At 37.8% G+C, this 22,075-nt stretch overlaps 1 protein-coding gene and 1 long non-coding RNA gene across 16 annotated transcripts in view; one reads left to right on the plus strand and one right to left on the minus strand.

Annotated features, from left to right (window-relative positions):
* The window catches only part of AKAP6 (A-kinase anchoring protein 6), a 572,476-nt gene that overhangs the window by 294,479 nt on the left and 255,922 nt on the right, over nucleotides 1-22,075 (minus strand). The window lies entirely within an intron of this gene.
* The window catches only part of LOC309625139, a 479,966-nt gene continuing 476,784 nt past the window's right edge, over nucleotides 18,894-22,075 (plus strand). Inside the window, exon 1 of the long non-coding RNA XR_014242346.1 lies at nucleotides 18,894-21,747. This is a non-coding gene — a long non-coding RNA (uncharacterized lncRNA). The remainder of the gene's footprint in view (nucleotides 21,748-22,075) is intronic.

Consider the following 22,075-nt stretch of genomic DNA (forward strand, 5'->3'; position numbering starts at 1 on the left):
TCCAAATTGAGATGTACTGTAAATATAAAATACATGTCGGATTTTGAAGACTTAGTCTAAAAAAGTCTTAAATAGCTTATTAATAATTTTTATAATGATTACATGTTAGAATAATATTTTGGACAAACTGGGTTAAATAAAATAATATTATTAAAATTCATTTTGCCTATTTTTTAAATGTGGCTACTAGAAAATTTTAAATCACATACATGATTCACATTTGTGGCTCATATTATATTTCTATTGGACAACGCTGTTCCAGATGTTAGGAGCCTTGATCCCTGGATGACTGCAAAGAGCAGAACTGCTCCACTACAGGGCTGTGCCATCACCAGTCCAGAATGCTTCTGCAAGGAGAAACTGCAGGGCTCAACCCTTGTTCCTTTGGGAGTTCAACCTACGTCCCCTGTATGCATACCTGCTCCAGCTGAGCTAAATGAAAAAGAGATTTGTTCACACCAAGGGTAAAAGGGATGGGGGGAAGAGTATCTTATGAGATGATGTGGTTATGACCATCATACATTCAGACTCTGGAAAACATCTGGCAAAGCTGGTAGAGAAAGGGATAAAAGTTGGGGGATACAGAGACTTCTCCACACAGGTGGTGATCAGCACGAAAGTACAGAACTGCTCAGTTCTATTTGCCCATCCAAAGCTTCACCATTCTAACTAGTACAGGCACCCCACAATGACACCACCATACCAATCCTGAGTAGGTCCATTACAGGAATGCAATTGTAACCGTCGGCACCTGTGCACCCTGGATGCTGAGCACGCGCTCCTTCCTACCGGAGGCTTGAGAGCAGTATGTTCAGTGTCACAAGTGCAGGAAACAGCAACTGGCTGAGTATGATATTTTCCTTCTTTCCTTCAGACATATTGCAATATTCATTTTCACATAATAACAACAAAAAATCTTACCAAGTAAATGCTTTGTAGCAATCTGCCAAACGGTCAGGTCCCGGGATGTATGTAGGCGACTACTTCTTCACAAAGCCCACACAAGTCTTTTGTAAGCAAGATCATTGCTAAGAATAATCTGTTTATACTTCCTGTTGATAATTCCACAGATCAAGCTGATAAACCATGTTAGTGACTTTTTCCCTCCCTCTTTTTGTCTTTTTTTTTTTTTTTAATTAAGTTATTTATTTAATTATTTATTTATGGCTGTGTTGGGTCTTTGTTTCTGTGCGAGGGTTTTTTCTAGTTGCAGCAAGTGGCGGCCACTCTTCATCGTGCTGCGTGGGCTTCTCATTATCGCGGCCTCTCTTGTTGCGGAGCACAGGCTCCAGACGCGCAGGCTCAGTAATTGTGGCTCACGGGCCTAGCTGCTCTGCGGCATATGGGATCTTCCCAGACCAGGGCTCGAACCCGTGTCTCCTGCATTGGCAGGCAGATTCTCAACCACTGCGCCGCCAGGGAAGCCCTGTCTCTTTTTTTTTTGAACATAAAGATCTTTTATAAGTGAACCAAGCACAAAGGTACTAAAGAAAAGGAGCAAAATCAGAGCCTCAGGTACTTCTTGGACGTGTCGATTACAGTTAAACTATTATAAATAAAACCTATATATAGATACACTGTTTCAGTTCATACAAATTCTTACTGAAAAGCTTTAATTTTTTATCACGTACATATAAATTTATTCAATAAGTTCTACTTTTAATAATAGGTATTTGGTATGAGTGAGGATTAATTAACTGCAATTGTGAGATTTTTCAGATTAAAAACCATGGAACAAAGACTGTGTCTAGTCTCTCTTTTTGATTAATACTTGAAAAACTTTAACATTTGAAATATGTAAAACTCAATGTCATTTTTAGTTTGATAATAAATATGTGATAATATCAAATATAATAAAAATGATAATAAATGTATAGTAATATCTCAAGCTTCATGTAATATATTAATAGTGATATTTATTTAATATTACTACTACTGTATCAAAAAATGTTATCCAAGTTCTATTCCAAGCATCAATATCAATGCTCTGCATTATCTACCACATTCATCTTCTGAACAGGTCACATTATAATATACACAGACCGGACTGTGTAAGATCAAAATCAAACATCATTTAAAAGCTGAGCAAGGGGCAGCTTCCTAACTGTATAAAGAATGAGAGGCCTAAATGTGTGATTAAGAATGAAAATTCCTTCTCTCTCTCTCCTTTTGTTGCACTAAGTCTATTTTTCTCAAGTGTTTTAAACTTTTGTGTTGTGAAATACAGCTTGCAGAGATAAAATTTATAAATCATAAATTTAAATTTTAACTAATAGTCACAAAGTGAATACATGTGTAATCATCACTGTGCTGAAGAAACTGAACATTGCTAACAGCCAAGATGCTCCTCATATATCCTTTGTCTAGAGGTGATTAAGCCTATTACTTTATGTTAACCACTTCTTCCTTCTTTTTTTATCATTTTACCTAGTTAGTATGGGCACCTAAATAAACAGTTTAGTTTATCCTGTTTCTGATTTTTATATAAATGTAATCATACAGTGTGTATTCTCATCTTGCTTTTTTCATATGACATTAAGTTTAAAAGATTTTTTCCTATCCTGTGTGTTTTCTATCACAAGAAATGTTCTAAAAATAGAAGAATATATAATTTATATGTAAAGTATAAAGAATAATAATAAAATGAACACTCATGTGCCCATCACCCAGCTTTAGAAATTTCTCTCATTTATAGACTGGGTTTGCTTAACAGTTTCCAAAATGTTTTGACAAAAAAAGAAAAGGAGGGAAGATATGTAGAACTATTTAACTAGCAACTATTATTAACTTGGTAGTTCAGAGCCTCTAAACATCTTTGCCGGTAATACAACCAAACCAGGCTGACCTCCTGACCCCAGGGCCTTGGAGCTGCCCTGGCCTAGATGGTGACTGAAGCTAATTTATTCCCATGGCCAAATTGCAGATGCTATATATACTGTACGGAAGGGAACAGAGGTAAATCCCACCTGGGGTCTGAGCTGCTGTAAGCTGCTTTTCTCTGAACTCTGTCCTCAGTACGCTAACAGCTCTACACACAAAATCATTTTGTTGCTCTGATTTCAGTCCCATAGGCATATCATGATAGCTCATTCCTGGTCCCTGAAGACACCTTCCTCGCCAGGTGCTGCCGTGGAGTGCCTTCTGGTGATAATCACTTCCTTTAGGTAACACCCAGCTCATGACAGGGCTGAACAAAAGCTCCAATTTCTTCCTGTATCTTCCATACACAGAGGTAAATACTCATTCATTCAACAAATAGTCGTTGAGCTCCAAGACTGTGTAAGGCACTCCATTAGGTAATATATGCGACACGGAGCATAGTAAGCAGAGTAAGAGCTCTAGTAAAAACCCAGACATGGACAAAAAAAGTATCATTGAAGATACACTGATTACAAGGTAAATGGTAAAAATCTCTGGAAGAAGGAAGTAGGATATATATTATAAAATAGTTGCTACCTCTTTGGAAATAGGTGAATTAATTTATTTTGGGCTCGTCTATCCTAAGAGATCTTATGAGGCCAGAGGGTGCCCTCTTACACTCCACTGGCCACACGCTGCTGCACCAGAGCTTAGGTGTGCTAGAACGTGCAATAGGCCTCTCTTCCTGACTGCACTAGCTTCTTAAGGGCAGGGACCACGTAGTGTCATTCATCCTCCAATTCCCATTGGCTGACATATGGGAGGGCCTCAATAAATAAGTGGTAAATTAATGAACAAGTATCTGCTACCTGAAACTTAAGCTAAAATCTAAAATAAAAGTTAAAAAACAAGTTCCCTTATGGAATTTTCCCTTATATAAAGAAATTATGCCTTAATATGTCGATATACATGTTAACTTGATTACTGAATAGCTCTAAGGATTCTAAACAGAAAAAGATTATTTTTTAATAAAAAGTATCTACAGGGAATTCCCTGGCAGTCCAGTGGTTAGGACTCTGCGTTTTCACTGCCGAGAGCATGGGTTCAATCCCTGGTTGGGGAACTAAGATCCTACAAGCTGCGCAGCAAGCTCAAAAACACAAAACCCAAACAAACAATAACCTACAGAAGGTAGAATATTTCTATTTCTCTAGGAGGTGGGTCAAAAAGGACCTTGCTGTGATTTATGTCATAGAGTGTTCTGCCTATGTTTTTATAGTGTCTGGCCTTACATTTAGGTCTTTAAACCATTTTGAGTTTATTTTTGTGTATGGTGTTAGGGAGTGTTCTAATTTCATTCTTTTACATGAAGCTGTCCAGTTTTTCCAGCACCACTTATTGAAGAGGCTGTCTTTTCTCCATTGTATATCCTTGCCTCCTTTATCAAAAATAAGGTGACCATATGTGTATGGGGTTATCTCTGATCTTTCTATCCTGTTCCATTGATCTATATTTCTGTCTTTGTGCTAGTACCGTACTATCTTGATTATTGTAGCATTGTACTATAGTCTGAAGTCAGGGAGCCTGATACCTCCAGCTCCATTTTTCTTCCTCAAGATTGCTTTGGCTATTCGGGGTCTTTTGTGCTTCCATCCAAATTGTGAAATTTTTTGTTTTAGTTCTGTGAAAAATGCCAGTGGTAGTTTGATAGGGATTGCATTGAATCTGTAGATTGCTTTGGGTAGTATAGTTATTTTCACAATGTTGATTCTTCCAATCAAAGAACATGGTATATCTCTCCATCTATTTGTATTATCTTTAATTTCTTTCATCAATGTCTTATAGTTTTCTGCATACAGGTCTTTTGTCTCTTTAGGTAGGTTGATTCCTAGGTATTTTATTCTTTTTGTTGCAATGGTAAATGGGAGTGTTTCCTTCATTTCACTTTCAGATTTTTCATCATTAGTGTACAGGAATGCAAGAGATTTCTGTGCTTTAATGTTGTATCCTGCTACTTCACCAAATTCATTCATTAGCTCTAGTAGTTTTCTGGTAGCATCTTTAGGATTCCCTATGTATAGTATCATGTCATCTGCAAACAGTGACAGCTTTACTTCTACTTTTCTGATTTGGATTCCTTTTATTTCTTTTTCTTCTCTGATTGCTGTGGCTAAGACCTCCAAAACAATGTTGAATAATAGTGGTGAGAGTGGGCAACCTTCTCTTGTACCTGATCTTAGTGGAAATGGTTTCAGTTTTTCACCATTGAGGACGATGTTTGCTGTGGGTTTGTCATATATGGCCTTTATTATGTTGAGGTAAGTTTCCTCTATGCCTACTTTCTGGAGGGTTTTTATCATGAGTGTTGAATTTTGTCAACAGCTTTTTCTACATCTATTGAGATGATCATATGGTTTTTGTTCTTCAATTTGTTAATATGGTGTATCACATTGATTGATTTGCGTATATTGAAGAATCCATGAATTCCTGGGATAAACCCCACTTGATCATGGTGTATGATCCTTTTAATGTGCTATTGGATTCTGTTTGCTAATATTTTGTTGAGGATTTTTGCATCTATGTTCATCAGTGATATTGGCCTGTAGTTTTCTCTCTTTGTGACATCTTTGTCTCAGCTCTATTTACAATAGCCAGGACATGGAAGCACCTAAGTTGTCTATCGACAGATGAATGGATAAAGAAGATGTGGCACATATATACAATGGAATATTACTCAGCCATAAAAAGATACGAAATTGAGTTATTCGTAGTGAGGTGGATGGACCTAGAGGCTGTCATACAGAGTGAAGTAAGTCAGAAAGAGAAAAACAAATACCGTACGCTAACACATATATATGGAATCTAAAAAAAAAAAAAAAAAAAAGGTCATGAAGAACCTAGGGGCAGGACGGGAATAAAGACGCAGACCTACAGGAGAATGGACTTGAGGACATGGGGAGGGGGAAGGGTAAGCTGGGACAAAGTGAGAGAGTGGCATGTACATATATACACTACCAAGTGTAAAACCGATAGCTAGTGGGAAGCAGCCGCATAGCACAGGGAGATCAGCTCGGTGCTTTGTGACCACCTAGAGAGGTGGGATAGGGAGGGTGGGAGGGAGGGAGATGCAAGAGGGAAGAGATATGGGGATATATGTATATGTATAGCTGATTCACTTTGCTATAAAGCAGAAACTAACACACCATTGTAAAGCAATTATACTCCAATAAAGATGTTAAAAAAAAAAAAAAGAAGGTAGAATATTATAGGCATGACTGGAAAAATGATTCCAGCACCTAATTTAAGGGTCATCAGTTGTTATATATTCAGAACTGATATTCAGGCAGCATCCAGCACTAAGGCCACACCTTAGTTTGCTTATAGCTTATAGCTGACATCAGTTATGATTGGCCAGTGCTCATTTTATGGTACATGTTAAACATATGAATATCATGCATTATATGGAAAGAAGGCTACTTACTATAAAATGACAGTCACATAACAGTGGAGGAGGGATGGCTATAGAAACCCTGCTACTGTGAAAACGGAATTGTGGAAGGACATCTGAAAGCTGTTAGTGAATTCTACTTATACCTTAATTAATAAAATAAATATATTAATAAATAAAATAGTTATACTGTTTATTTTTGCATAAATACCTTAGATAGAAAGTCCCTGAAAGAGAAAAGCCTTTAAAACAAAGCTGGAGTCACTATATTAATGTCAGAAAAAGTAAATTTCAGAGCAAAGAATATTACCAGAGATAAAGAGTCATAATGATAAAGGGATAAGTTCATCAAGGGGACATAACAATCCTAAATGTCAATGCATCTAATGAGAGTACCTCAAAATACATAAAGCAAAAATTGATAAAACTGCGAAGAGCAATAGATCACAATTATAACTGGATATTTCAATACCCCTCTCTCAATAATTGACAGAACCAGTAGACATAAAATCAGTAAGGATACATACATAGAGAAGATTTGAACAACACTAGCAACCAACTTGACAGAATTGACATTTTACAAATCTTTCTCAAACAAGAGCAGGATACACATTCTTTTCAAGTGCCCATAGAATGTTTACCGAGATAGATCATAATTATAAAACAAGTCTCAATAAGTTTTAAAAGATTCAAGCCATAAAAATTATGCTCTTTGGCTACAACGAAATTAAATTAGAATACTAAAAACAATAACAAAAAGACCTCTGGAAAATCCCCATATATTTGGGAAATAAATAATACACTTCTAAATAATTCATGAGTCAAAGAAGAAATCAACTGTAAATTAGAAAGCATTTTTAAATGGATAAAAATAAATATACAACCTATAAAAATTCTTATGCTGCTGCTAAAGTAGTACTTAGGAGAAAATTTATAGCACTAGACACCTATATAAAAACTGAAGAAAAGACTCAAATCAATGACCTCAGATTCCACCATAGGAAGTCAGAAAAAGAAGAGCACTGAGATAGTATATGTAGAGAAACCTTAAAACTATAATATACATTTGGTCATTGATAAGCTACCAAGGATGAACCTTCTCAAAGATATCCCCGCTAAATATCAACTCTCAGCCACTGAGGATGTATGCCCACAGTCACCAGGTTTGACAAACACTGTAGGCAGCACTTAGCAGAAACAGTAAGTTCTTTTTAGAAGACCAAACAAAGAAGTTAAGAATTGAAAGAAGGATATAACACAGACATACTGGATGTATTCACAGGAAGTAACCTTGGTGAGCATGTTTTTAATGAGATAGCTCTCATACTTTAGGACAATATTTCACTCTTGCTACTATTGCTGGGGATTTAAGGCTAAACTTTCATTAAAATGAGCTAATGTTCATAAATCACTTAGAATAAGCCACACAAAAGTGCCATTTTTACAGGTCCAAAGTTATCAAATATTGGCAATTGCATATTGTTCAAGCTAATAATTCCTGAGACTACAATAGATATAAATGTTAGAAAAGCAATAATACTGCAGCTTCTCAAGGTTATGAATAGACATAATGCACAAAAAGCAAGATAATACTCTTTTCAACTATTATTTTTTTAATTTCTTAAGTCTCAGACCATGACCCTTGTCTGTAGAAAATCTTTACCCTCCAAGGTTACAATTTAATATCCAATATATCCAATAGGCCACCCCCAAATCCAACCCCACAGCCATCCTTCTAGGGATACCCAAAAGGCTTCATGTGATCATATATATACACCTATATGTTCCTTGATAATGAAAGGACAGTTTTTGCTCCTGAGAAATTTATCCGAGTGTAAATACACTGCAACATCAGTGTATCTCAATTTACGAACCTGATGCACAAAAAAGAACCATCTAAACATAGTTTGTAATAACTTCCTATTCATTTTATACATAGATTCCTTAAAAATGATCAGATTTTGAAGTATGTGTTAAATTATTCCAATTACAGAACCCTGTTTGCACATATGTTTCAGAAATACGTCTGTCATATGATATGAGGTATACATTTAAATCTGGATAAATGCTGGATTAAATAACCCACCCAGGCAGAAGTTCCAAAGCATCACTTACAGCATTTACATACTTATTTTATGTGCCAGATATCTGGAAGTCAAAACTAAATTTGATACTTTATAATATAGGTCAACATTGGAGCAAGAAGAGCAAAGTACTGCAGGATTTTATGTTAGTTACACTGATACAGAGCACAGACAGAAGGCTAAGTGAGGTTATTCGGATAAGAGTAGTATTGATTTTCATCTTAGTCTAAAGATAAAAACCTAGACCCTCTTAAGTGGTTTTTAAAACATATGAAAACTACACTAAGAAGCTTAACATTTTCTCCCATTGTTTCTCACAAATATAAAGCCTGTCTTTTGGAGCTAGGATAAGAGAAATAAAACAGAAAAGAGGAAGGTAAATTTTAAAGAGGCATTTCACCACATGCCAGATCAATTGTACTTTGTCTGAATTCCATCAGTCTCCCTTATGTCCTAGAATTTTCATGCACCTGAGTAAGAAAATAAAGACTTTCATTTGCAAAATGTCAAGGAAGGGAGTGAAATAAAGTACCCACCAATACAGACACACCGTGTGCAGAAGAAGCATTTGAGATCCCATGTCCAACTCTGGAACTGAACAGTTTTATGACCTCTGTCCAACTGATAAAAAAATTCCACGTAAACAACAGCCTACCTGAACTGCACTGTAGGAAGAGATCCAAAGCGCCGTGGGGTCCTACACAGGCTGCAGAAGTTTCATGTCCCTCAGCCAAGGCATCCGCTTCTGTCAGTTACTCCACCACCGACCAACAGATTGAAAGCAGGGCACTGAAAGCCCAGATCTTATAACTCTAGACTTGGTCTTTAACCAGCTGTCACTGGCAACCAGCTTTACAAACTGAGAGTATAAAACACATCATATAACTTTCTTTCCATATCTGAACACTTACATGCTTTGGGCCTAACTGCCTAGAGGCGTGTTTTGAACTGTTAACTATAGTAAGCTTTCAAATCCTCAGTCCCCAGCTCCCTGACTGCTAACTGGAATTTCAGTCCACATGTGCCCCTCACAATTAGCAGGGTTATTTTAGGCACTGACCTAAGTTCTCAGAGAATGTAAGCTGATGGCCAAGGGGAGTCTAATGTGTCAAGCTGCTTGGTTACAATAGAAAGCTCATTCGAGAAGCTCACAATCTGTGTGCAGTGCTTCCTCGACACTCCACTACATGTATTTTGACTTTAGCTGAGGAGAAACACCGAAATTATACACCTATCTTTTAATACCCACAGACAGCTTAGACCCATCATGAATAATAATTATTTAACAGAGGCATGCAGGCGACTTGGACAGCTGTTTTATGAAACAGTTTTAAGTTCTGACTGGCAGTATTTAGTCACATGGTGTGTTGTTCCACAGGAAGTCCCAGTAAAAGTAAACTACCCAGAATCTAATCAAGATTATTGATTCCCTTCCAGGCTCTCACAGAGAAAGCTAGAAATACAAAATACTCTATAAACATTTTTCATAATTATTAAAGTTAGTTCCCCTCTACAAACTAATACATATCTACTAGGTCCTACTACTTCTAATAAAGTACTCCACCTACTGGCTAATATGACTGTTTTGCAGACACTGTCTCATGGGAGAAATAACCAAAAGAAGAAAACAGTAGCAGGAAACTGCACTGTGCACCTTACCAGTGAGTTCCTCCATGCAGCACTGAACATTCTGACTCCCAGGGGAACATGGGATAAATTCACAAACCTTTCAACTTCCTCATCAACACCCTTCTCATGGTTTCCACAGAAGTCAGAACTCAAAGAGAGAACTTGAACTCCCAGGAAGGGATGGATATAAATTAGACATAAGGAAGAATTTCCTGAGTTGGAGATTTGCTGAGAACTACTTGTAGAAAGAATGAGTCAAACCTCATTCTAAGAGAAGTTTAAATAAAAGGGTTGATAAATCTGTTAGGAATGGTTAGCCATGGCCTCCCTAAAGAGAGAGCAACAAAACGGGTAAAGTCTAAAGGTCTCATCTCTTTCCTTGGTTACTGCTCTCTCAAACTTCTTGATAGTCAGCTCAGTGGTCACCTCCTCTGGAAGCTACATGACTCCCCTTAGCTAGCTTAATGCCCCCTCCTCAGTGCTTTTTTTAATGGTCTTGTTACCTCTTCCTAGCACCCCAAACAGGAAACTCTAATTGGCAGTCGATGTGTCACGTTCATCTTTGCAGAGCAGGCTTAAATCAGCACTGGGCCCTTAGCAGATGTCAATGAATGTCTGCTGAATGAACAAACTGGGGGATGTTCTAGAATCACTGGAGCACACATGGCCTGCTTCTGGGTTCAGCAGGCCATTCCCACTGTATTCCCACTCTCCTGAGATATTGTTAGTTCAGGGTGACCAGCAGCTCTGAGGTGGCACAATCGATGTCTAATAGACTTCGCTATAAAACCGGATGACTATCTGATGAAGGAGCAAACAAATGAATAACCACATGTCACATCTTTAGTAAAAGTGTTCTTAGAGCCCGTTCCCAGTTCCAGTCTTAAGCCAGGCCTGCTCTAGTCAGTTAGTGCCAATGAAAAATAAGAATCCACCTTCCCAAAGCCAAAAGGCTTTCACACAGTTCCCTCTCTGACATGAAATTGCCCTTTTTTCTCTAACACCCCAGCTCAAAACTTCCCACAATCTGAAGCTCTTCCATTTGTGATGATGATACAGAAAGGGAAGACACATCCAGCAATTAAAGCCAACTCACAACGTGGATGAATCACGGCACTTTAATCTTCAAATTCTTTGAATATCTTTCAAGAATGAGGAAAAACACATATTTTCTATTAGGAGTAACGAAAACTATTTGTACCACTGGAATATCTCTTAGGAGTTATTTTTTCATTGCTGATTTTTATCTAGAACTTGATAGCATAGCCTGTGGCATTTTTTTTTAAGAGAGAGAGACATAACCCCAGTTCTGTGGTCAGTTATATCCTGGCAGCAAAAAAAGAACATGTACTTCACAGGGTCCTATTTTTAATTCTCATTTAAATAGCTGTCAGCTCTTGCCCGCACAAAAGAAGAAAGATGACAAAATCAAGACAAGATTTTCTGACCAGAACCAAGTATTAATATTGGTCTGAAAATCTATACTTATCTGAGAATTTACATACTTCTCAGCGAGTTTAAGAAGCATCCATACATAACTTTCCATAAGTCTAGCACACACCACAAGTTATAGATAGATAGACAGATAGATAGAAAGATAGATCATCCAATAGAGACATTCAACAAAGCTATAAAAAAAGAGGTTCTTCTAAAATGAGATAAGGGAAATGTATTTCTTTAATGGCTCTCATTGAGAAATATATTCATTCATTTAAATATAAATTAGTTTGTTCAATATACATTATATATTAAGTTCTGTGCTCAGCTCTCAGAAATTTAAAAACGAAAAGAGCATAGCCTCTACCCTCACTGAACTTAGAATTTAGAGAAATAGATATGTAAATAATCACAATGTTGTTTGAGAAGCACAGAGATGGTATCTGCAGAGGGTGCCATGAGAACAGGAAGGTGAGGAGGGGCACCATAGTCAGAATAAGACAGAGAAGCCAGTTAAAACAGGTGAGGGGCTGAACCAAGATGGCGGAGTAGAAGGACGTGCTCTCATTCCCTCCTGTGAGAACACCAGAATCACAACTAGCTGCTGGACAATCATCGACAGGAAGACACTGGAACTCACCAAAAAAGATACCCCACATCCAAAGACAAAGGAGAAGCCACAATGAGACGGTTTGAGGGGCACAATCACGGTAAAATAAAATCCCATAACTGCTGGGTGCGTGACTCACAGACTGGAAAACACTTATACCACAGAAGTCCACCCACAGGAGTGAAGGTTCTGAGCCCCACATCAGGCTTCAAAACCTGGGGTTCCAGCAACAGGAGGAGGAATTCCTAGAGAATCAGACTTTGAAGGCTAGTGGGATTTGATTGCATGATTTTGACAGGACTGGGGGAAACAGAGACTCCACTCTTGGAGGGCACACACAAAGTGGTATGTGCATTGGGACCCAGGGGAAGGAGCAGTGACCCGAGGGGAGACTGAACCATACCTGCCTGCTAGTGTTGGAGGGTCTCCTGCAGAGGCAGGGGGTGGCTGTGGCTCACCGTGGGGACAAGGACAATGGCAGCAGAAGTTCTGGGAAGTACTCCTTGGCGTGAGCCCTCCCAGAGTCTGCCATTAGCCCCACCAAAGAGCCCAGGTAGGCTCCAGTGTTGGATTGCCTCAGGCCAAACGACCAACAGGGAGGGAACCCAACCCCACCCATCAGCAAACAGATTAAAGTTTTACTGAGCTCTGCCCACCAGAGCAACAGTCAGCTCTACCCACCACCAGTCCCTCCCATCAGGAAACTTGCACAAGCCCCTTAGATAGCCTCATCCACCTGAGGGCAGACAGCAGAAGCAAGAAGAACTACAATCCTGCAGCCTGTGGGAAAAAAACCACATTCACAGAAAGATAGACAAGATGAAAAGGCAGAGGGCTATATACCAGATGAAGGAACAAGATAAAACCCCAGAAAAACAACTAACTGAAGTGGAGATAGGCAACCTTCCAGAAAAAGAATTCAGAATAATGATAGTGAAGATGATCCAGGACCACAGAAAAAGAATAGAGGCAAAGATCGAGAAGGTGCAAGAAATGTTTAACAAAGACCTAGAAGAATTAAAGAACAAACAAACAGAGATGAACAATACAATAACTGAAATAAAAACTATACTAGAAGGAACCAACAGCAGAATAACTGAGGCACAAGACAGGATAAGTGACCTGGAAGACAGAATGGTGGAATTCACTGCTGCAGAACAGAATAAAGAAAAAAGAATGAAAAGAAATGAAGACAGCCTAAGAGACCTCTGGGACAACATTAAACACAACAACATTCGCATTATAGGGGGTCCCAGAAGGAGACGCGAGAGAGAAAGGACCACAGAAAATATTTGAAGAGATAATAAATGAAAACTTCCCTAACATGGGAAAGGAAATAGCCACCCAAGTCCAGGAAGCGCAGAGAGCCCCATAAAGGATAAACCCAAGGAGAAACATGCCGAGACACATAGTAATCAAATTGGCAAAAATTAAAGACAAAGAATAATTATTGAAAGCAGCAAGGGAAAAATGACAAATAACATACAAGGGAACTCCCATAAGGTTAACAGCTGATTTCTCAGCAGAAACTCTACAAGCCAGAAGGGAGTGGCATGGTATACTTAAAGTGATGAAAGGGAAGAACCTACAACCAAGATTACTCTACCCGACAAGGATCTCATTCAGATTCGATGGAAAAATCAAATGCTTTACAGACAAGCAAAAGTTAAGAGAACTCAGCACCACCAAACCAGCTCTACAACAAATGCTAAAGGAACTTCTCTAAGTGGGAAACAGAAGGGAAGAAAAGGAGCTACAAAGACAAACCCAAAACAATTAAGAAAATGGTCACAGGAACATATATATCGATAATTACCTTAAACATGAATGGATTAAATGCTCCAACCAAAAGACACAGGCTTGCTGAATGAATACAAAAACAAGACCCATATATATGCTGTCTACAAGAGACCCACTTCAGACCTAGAGACACATACAGACTGAAAGTGAGGGGATGGAAAAAGATATTCCATGCAAATGAAAATCAAAAGAAAGCTGGAGTAGCAATACTCATATCAGATAAAATAGACTTTAAAATAAAAAATGTTACAAGAGACAAGGAAGGACACTACATAATGATCAAGGGATCAATCCAAGAAGAAGATATAACAATTATAAATATATATGCACCCCACATAGGAGCACCTCAATACATAAGGCAACTGCTAACAGCTATAAAACAGCTATAAAGAGGAAATCGACAGTAACACAATAATAGTGGGGGACTTTCACACCTCACTTACACCAATGGACAGATCATCCAAAATGAAAATAAATAAGGAAACAGAAGCTTTAAATGACACAATAGACCAGATAGATTTAATTGATATTTATAGGACATTCCATCCAAAAACAGCAGATTACACTTTCTTCTCAAGTGCACATGGAACATTCTCCAGGATAGATCACATCTTGGGTCACAAATCAAGCCTCAGTAAATTTAAGAAAACTGAAATCATATCAAGCATCTTTTCTGAACACAACGTTATGAGATTAGAAATGAATTACAGGGAAAAACACGTAAAAAACCCAAACACATGGAGGCTAAACAATACGTTACTAAATAACCAAGAGATCACTGAAGAAATCAAAGAGGAAATCAGAAAATACCTAGAGACAAATGACAATGAAAACACAATGATCGAAAACCTATGGGATGCAGCAAAAGCAGTTCTAAGAGGGAAGTTTATAGCTATACAAGCCTACCTCAAGAAACAAGAAAAATCTCAAGTAAACAATCTAACCTTACACCTAAAGGAACTAGAGAAAGAAGAACAAACAAAACCCAAAGTTAGCAGAAGGAAAGAAATCATAAAGATCAGAGCAGAAATAAATGAAATAGAAACAAAGAACACAATAGCAAAGATCAATAAAACTAAACGCTGGTTCTTTGAGAAGATAAACAAAATTGATAAACCATTAGCCAGACTCATCAAGAAAAAGAGGGAGAGGACTCAAATCAATAAAATTAGAAATGAAAAAGGAGAAGTTACAACGGACACGCCAGATATACAAAGCATCCTAAGACACTACTACAAGAAACTCTATGCCAATAAAATGGACAACCTGGAAGAAATGGACAAATTCTTAGAAAGGTATAACCTTCCAAATCTGAACCAAGAAGAAATAAAAATATGAACAGACCAATCACAAGTAATGAAATTGAAACTGTGATTAAAAATCTTCCAACAAACAAAAGTCCAGGACCAGATGGCTTCACAGGTGAATTCTATCAAACATTTAGAGAAGAGCTAACACCCATCCTTCTCAAACTCTTCCAAAAAATTGCAGAGGAAGGAACACTCCGAAACTCACTCTATGAGGCCACCATCACCCTGATACCAAAACCAGACAAAGATACTACAAAAAAAGAAAATTACAGACCAATATCACTGATGAATATAGATGCAAATATCCTCAACAAAATACTAGCAAACAGAATCCAACAACACATTAAAAGGATCATACACCATGATCAAGTGAGATTTATCCCAGGGATGCAAGGATTCTTCAATATATGCAAATCAATCAATGTAATATACCATATTAACAAATTGAAGATTAAAAACCATATGATCATCTCATAGATGCAGAAAAAGCTTTTGACAAAATTCAACAACCATTTATGATAAAAAGTCTCCAGAATGTGGGCATAGATGGAACCTACCTCAACATAATAAAGGCCATATATGACAAACCCACAGCAAACATCATTCTCACTGGTGAAAAACTGAAAGCATTTCCTCTAAGATCAGGAGCGAGACAAGGATGTCCATTCTCACCACTATTATTCAACATAGTTTTGGAAGTCCTAGCCACAGCATTAAGAGAAGAAAAAGAAATAAAAGGTATACAAATTGGAAAAGAAGAAGTAAAACTGTCACTGTTTGCAGATGACATGATACTATACATAGAGAATCCTAAAGATGCTACCAGAAAACTACTAGAGCTAATCAATGAATTTGGTAAAGTTGCAGGACACAAAATCAACACACAGAAATCTCTTGCATTCCTACACACTAATGATGAAAAATCTGAAAGAGAAATTAAGGAAACACTCCCATTTACCACTGTAACAAAAAGAATAAAATACCTACAAATAAACCTACCTAGGGAGACAAAAGACCTGCATGCAGAAAACTATGACACTGATGAAAGAAATTAAAGATGATACCAACAGATGGAGAGATATACCATGTTCTTGGATTGGAAGAATCACCATTGTGAAAATGACTATATTACCCAAAGCAATCTACAGATTCAATGCAATCCCTATCAAATTACCAATGGTATTTTTTATGGAACTAGAACAAAAACTCTTAAAATTTGTATGGAGACACAAAAGACCCCGAATAGCCAAAGCATCCTGAGGGAAAAAAATGGAGCTGGAGGAATCAGAGCCCCTGACTTCAGACTATACTACAAAGCTACAGTAATCAAGACAAAATGGTACTGGCACAAAAACAGAATCATAGATCAATGGAACAAGATAGAAAGCCCAGAGATAAACCCACGCACCCATGGTCAACTAATCTATGACAAAGGACGCAAGGATATACAAGGGTGAAAAGACAGTCTCTTCAATAAGTGGTGCTGGGAAAACTGGACAGCTACATGTAAAAGAATGAAATTAGAACACTCCCTAACACCACACACAAAGTAAACCCAAAATAGATTAGAGACCTAAATGTAAGACCGGACACTATAAAACTCTTAGAGGAAAACATAGGAAGAACACTCTTTGACATAAATCACAGCAAGATCTTTTTTGATCCACCTCCTAGAGTAAAGGAAACAAAAACAAAAGTAAACAAATGGGACCTAATGAAACTTCAAAGCTTTTGCACAGCAAAGGAAACCATAAACAAGACGAAAAGACAACCCTCAGAATGGGAGAAAATATTTGCAAACGAATCAACAGACAAAGGATTAATCTCCAAAATTTATAAACAGCTCTTGCAGCTGAATATTAAAGAAACAAACAACCCAATCCAAAAATGGGCAAAGACCTAAATAGACATTTCTCCAAAGAAGACATACAGATGGGCAAGAAGCAAATGAAAAGCTGCTGAACATCACTAATTATTAGAGAAATGCAAATCAAAACTACAATGAGGTATCACCTCACACCAGTTAGAATGGGCATCATCAGAAAATCTACAAACAACAAATGCTGGAGAGGGTGTGGAGAAAAGGGAACCCTCTTGCACTGTTGGTGGGAATGTAAATTGATACAGCCACTATGGAGAACAGTATGGAGGTTCCTTAAAAAACTAAAAATAGAATTACTATATGACCCAGCAATCCCACTACTGGGCATATACCCAGAGAAAACCATAATTCAAAAAGACACATGCATCCCAATGTTCATTGCCACACTATTTACAATAGCCAGGACACGGAAGCAACCTAAATGCCCATCAACAGATGAATGGATAAAGAAGATGTGGTACATATATACAATGGAATATTACTGAGCCATAAAAAGGAATGAAATTGGGTGATTTGTTGAGACGTGGATGGATCTAGAGACTGTCATATGGAGTGAAGTAAGTCAGAAAGAGAAAAACAAATATTGTATATTAACGCATATATGTGGAACCTAGAAAAATGGTACAGATGAACCAGTTTGCAGGGCAGAAATTGAGGCACAGATGTAGAGAAGAAATGTACGGACACCAAGGGGGGAAAGCGGTGGGGGGTTGAGGGTGGTGGTGTGATGAATTGGGTGATTGGGATTGACATGTATACACTGATGTGTATAAAATTGATGACTAATAAGAACCTGTTGTATAAAAATAAAATAAAATAAAAATAAAAAATTAAAATAAATAAATAAATTAACAACAAAAAAAGAAAAAGCGGGCTTCCCTGGTGGCGCAGTGGTTGAGAATCTGCCTGCCAATGCAGGGGACGCGGGTTCGAGCCCTGGTCTGGGAAGATCCCACATGCCGTGGAGCAACTAGGCCCCTGAGCCACAACTACTGAGCCTGCGCATCTGGAGCCTGTGCTCTGCAACAAGAGAGGCCGCAACAGTGATGAAGAGTGGCCCCCACTTGCCGCAACTAGAGAAAGCCCTCGCACAGAAACGAAGACCCAACCCAGCCAAAAATAAATAAATAAATTAAAAAAAAAAAAAAAAAAAAAAAAGAAAAAGCACTTAAGGAAATGAAATACTACATCAAATTATATAAAGTGACAATTGGAAATATAAGAAGAAAAGATGGGCAGAAACAGTATAGTAGTGAAGACTTTAACAGACTACTTTTTAGTTACTGATTAGAAAACCAAAATAAAGACAGAGTATTTTAAAAATATATCTCATGAAGTAATTTAAAATATTGTACCTTTAAAGTTGCAGGATACAAAATAAATACAAAGAAATCTGTTGCATTTCTATACACTAACAACAAAAGATCAGAAAGAGAAATTAAAGTAACAATTCCATTTATCATCACATCAAAAAGAATAAAATACCTAGGAATAAACCTCCCTAAGAGGGCAAAAGGCCTGTACTCAGAAAAGTATAAGACGCTGGTGAAAGAAATTGAAGATGACACAAACAGATGGAAAGGGATACCATGTTCTTGGACCAGAAGAATCAATATTGTCAAAATGACTATACTACCCGAGGCAATCTACAGATTCAATGTAATCCTTATCAAATTACCAATGGCATTTTTCACAGAATTAGAACAAAAAAATCTTAAAATTTGTATGCAGACACAAAAGACCCAAAATAGCCAAAGCAATCTTGAGAAAGAAAAGCAGAGCTGGAGGAATCAGGCTCCCTGACTTCAGAGTATACTACAAAGCTACAGTAATCAAAACAGTATGGCACTGGCACAAAAACAGAAATAAAGATCAATGGAACAGGATAGAAAACCCAGAAACAAACCCACACACTTATGGTCAATTAATCTATGACAAAGGAGGCAATAATATACAATGGAGAAAAGACAGTCTCTTCAATAAATGGTGCTGGGAAAACTGGACAGCTATGTGTAAAAAAATGAAATTAGAACATTCTTTAACACCATACAGAAAAATAAACTCAAAATGGATTAAAGACCTAAATGTAAGACCAGATACTATAAAACCCATAGAGGAAAATATAGGCAGGATGATCTTTGACATAAATTGCAGCAATATTTTTTGGATCCGTCTCCTAGAGTAATGGAAACAAAAACCAAAATAAACAAATGGGACCTAATTAAACTCAAAAGTTTTTGCACAGCAAAGGAAACCATAAACAAAATGAAAAGACAACCCACAGAATGGGAGAAAATATTTGCAAACGATGCAACTGACAAGGGATTAATCTCCAAAATGTACAAACAGGTCATGCAGCTCAATATCAAAAACACAAACAACCTAATCAAAAAATGGGAGGAAGACCTAAATAAACATTTCTCCAAAGAAGACATACAGATGGCCAAGAGGCACATGAAAAGATGCTCAACATTGCTAATTATTAGAGAAATGCAAATAATGCAAATCAAAACTACAATGAGATATCACCTCACAGCAGTCAGAATGGCCATCATCAAAAAGTCTACAAACAATAAATGCTGAAGAAAGTGTGCAGAAAAGAGAACCCTTCTACACTGTTGGTTGGAATGTAAATTGGTACAGTCACTATGGAAAACAGTATGGGGGTTCCTTAAAAAACTAACAATATAGCTACCATATGATCCAGCAATCCCACTCCTGGGCATATATCTGGAGAAAACCATAATTCGGAAAGATACATGCACCCCATTGTTCACTGAAGCAGTGTTTACAATAGCCAAAACATGGAAGCAACCTAAATGTCCATCGACGGATGAATGGATAGAGAAGATGTGGTATATATATACAATAGCATACTATTCAGCCATAAAAAATAATAAAATAATGCCATTTGCAGCAAAATGGATGGACCTGGAGGTTATCATACTAAGTGAAGTAAGTCACACAGAGAAAGACAAATATCATATGAGATCACTTATGTGCAGAATCTAAAAAAAAAAATGATACAAATGAACTTATTTACAAAACAGAAACAGACTCACAGACTTAGTGAACAAACTTATGGTTATGGGGGGTGGGGGAGGGATTGATTGGAAGTTTGGAACTGACATCTACATACCTCTATATTTAAAATAGATAACCAACAAGGACCTACTGTATAGAACAGGGAACTCTGCTCAATACCCTGTAATAACCTAAATGGGAAAAGAATTTGAAAAAGAATACATACATGTATATGTATAACTGAATCACTCTGCTGTACACCTGAAACTAACACAACATTGTTAATCAGCTATACTCTAATATAAATTAATTTTTTTAAAAAATGGAAAAAAAATTTAAATAAATGAATAAAATAAAATATTGTAACTTCAAAAAAAAAGAGGTGAGGGGACTTCCCTTGTGGTCCAGTGGTAAAGAATCCACTTTCCAATTCAGGGGACATGGGTTTGATCCCTGGTCAGGGAACTAAGATCCCACATGCCGCGGGGCAGCTAAGCCCACGCACCACAACTACCGAGCTCACACGCCTCAACTAGAGCCAGCGTGCCGGAAACTACAGAGACCACACACTCTGGAACCCGCACACCACAACTAGAGAGAGAAAACCCGCATGCCACAGCTAGAGAGAAGCCCACGCACCACAACAGAGCCCGTGTGCCACAATGAAAGATCCCACATGCCGCAACTAAGACCCGACCCAGCCAAAAATAAATAAAATAAATAATAAATAAATCTTTAAAAAAAACCCAAAGAGGTGAGGTAAAGCTTTTTTCCCAAAGAACAAGTAACAGAGAGTCAGACATGGATTTTGTGGGGAAGCATTCAAGGAAAGAAAGCATCCTATGAGAAGACCTGGAAGCAGCAGAGTATGAGGTACTTTTGTTGAGGGAGCTGAAAACATGTCAGTATGAGAAGAGCCCAGCATGCGAGGGTGGGAGTGAGCAGAGAGGCAAGAGATGGAACCAGAGGATAAGGTAATTTGTCACACTGCAGGCCAGCCCAGAGGAAGGGATGTCTAGGATAATGGCTTGCAGTGCACCTTAATCCTGAGGGGCTTCTGTGGGCCTTTTGTGGTGGAGGACTTCAATTAAAACAATTCAATTAAGTCATGATTTAGTTTCCCATTTGAGTCGTGAATCCATGTAGATAAAATCAATTGTTGTTACATAAAAATTGCATGATTGATGTTTGATCTTACTCTTTATATAGTATTTACAACCTAGATATGGATGTAGCTATAAACATAAGCTTCATTTTTAAAAGCACACATAATACATTTTAAAGCAATGATTCAGAATCACAAAATCATCGGGGTTGGAAATCTTCTGGTTCAATTTCCTCTTATTGTAGAGGAGGAAACCATGGTCCAGAGAGATTGTCACTTGTTCCAGTCATATACTAGAAAGGGGAAGCCTCTGTATAAGGATGGAGATCTATGAGTATCCTACAGCACACAGTCTCTGCCTTCAGTACTTGCTGTAGTGGGGAGGGGGGGAGGATAAGTATAATACATATAATTTTATCTTATGGGTTCCAGAGACCTATTGTTGGATTTTTTTTTTAGCAGATATTCATTTTTAATTATTATTTATTTATTTATTTATTTATGGCTGTGTTGGGTCTTCATTTCTGTGCGAGGGCTTTCTCCAGTTGCAGCAAGCAGGGTCCACTCTTCATCGCGCTGCGCGGGCCTCTCACTATCGCGGCCTCTCTTGTTGCAGAGAACAGGCTCCAGACGCGCAGGCTCAGTAGTCATGGCGCACAGGCTTAGTTGCTGCGCGGCATGTGGGATCTTCCCAGACCAGGGCTCGAACCCATGTCCCCTGCATCGGCAGGCAGATTCTCAACCACTGCGCCACCAGGGAAGCCCTATTGTTGGATTTTAAACATAGCAGCAAAAGCTTGGGTGAGATTTGTATCTTAGAAGCATCACTCCTTATTTCGAAAGGGGAGTGAGAATAGAGGTCTTTTCAATAACTCAGACAAAGAATT

The sequence above is a fragment of the Balaenoptera borealis genome (assembly GCF_965194805.1).
Source record: "Balaenoptera borealis genome assembly, chromosome: 3".
Taxonomy (NCBI): domain Eukaryota; kingdom Metazoa; phylum Chordata; class Mammalia; order Artiodactyla; family Balaenopteridae; genus Balaenoptera; species Balaenoptera borealis.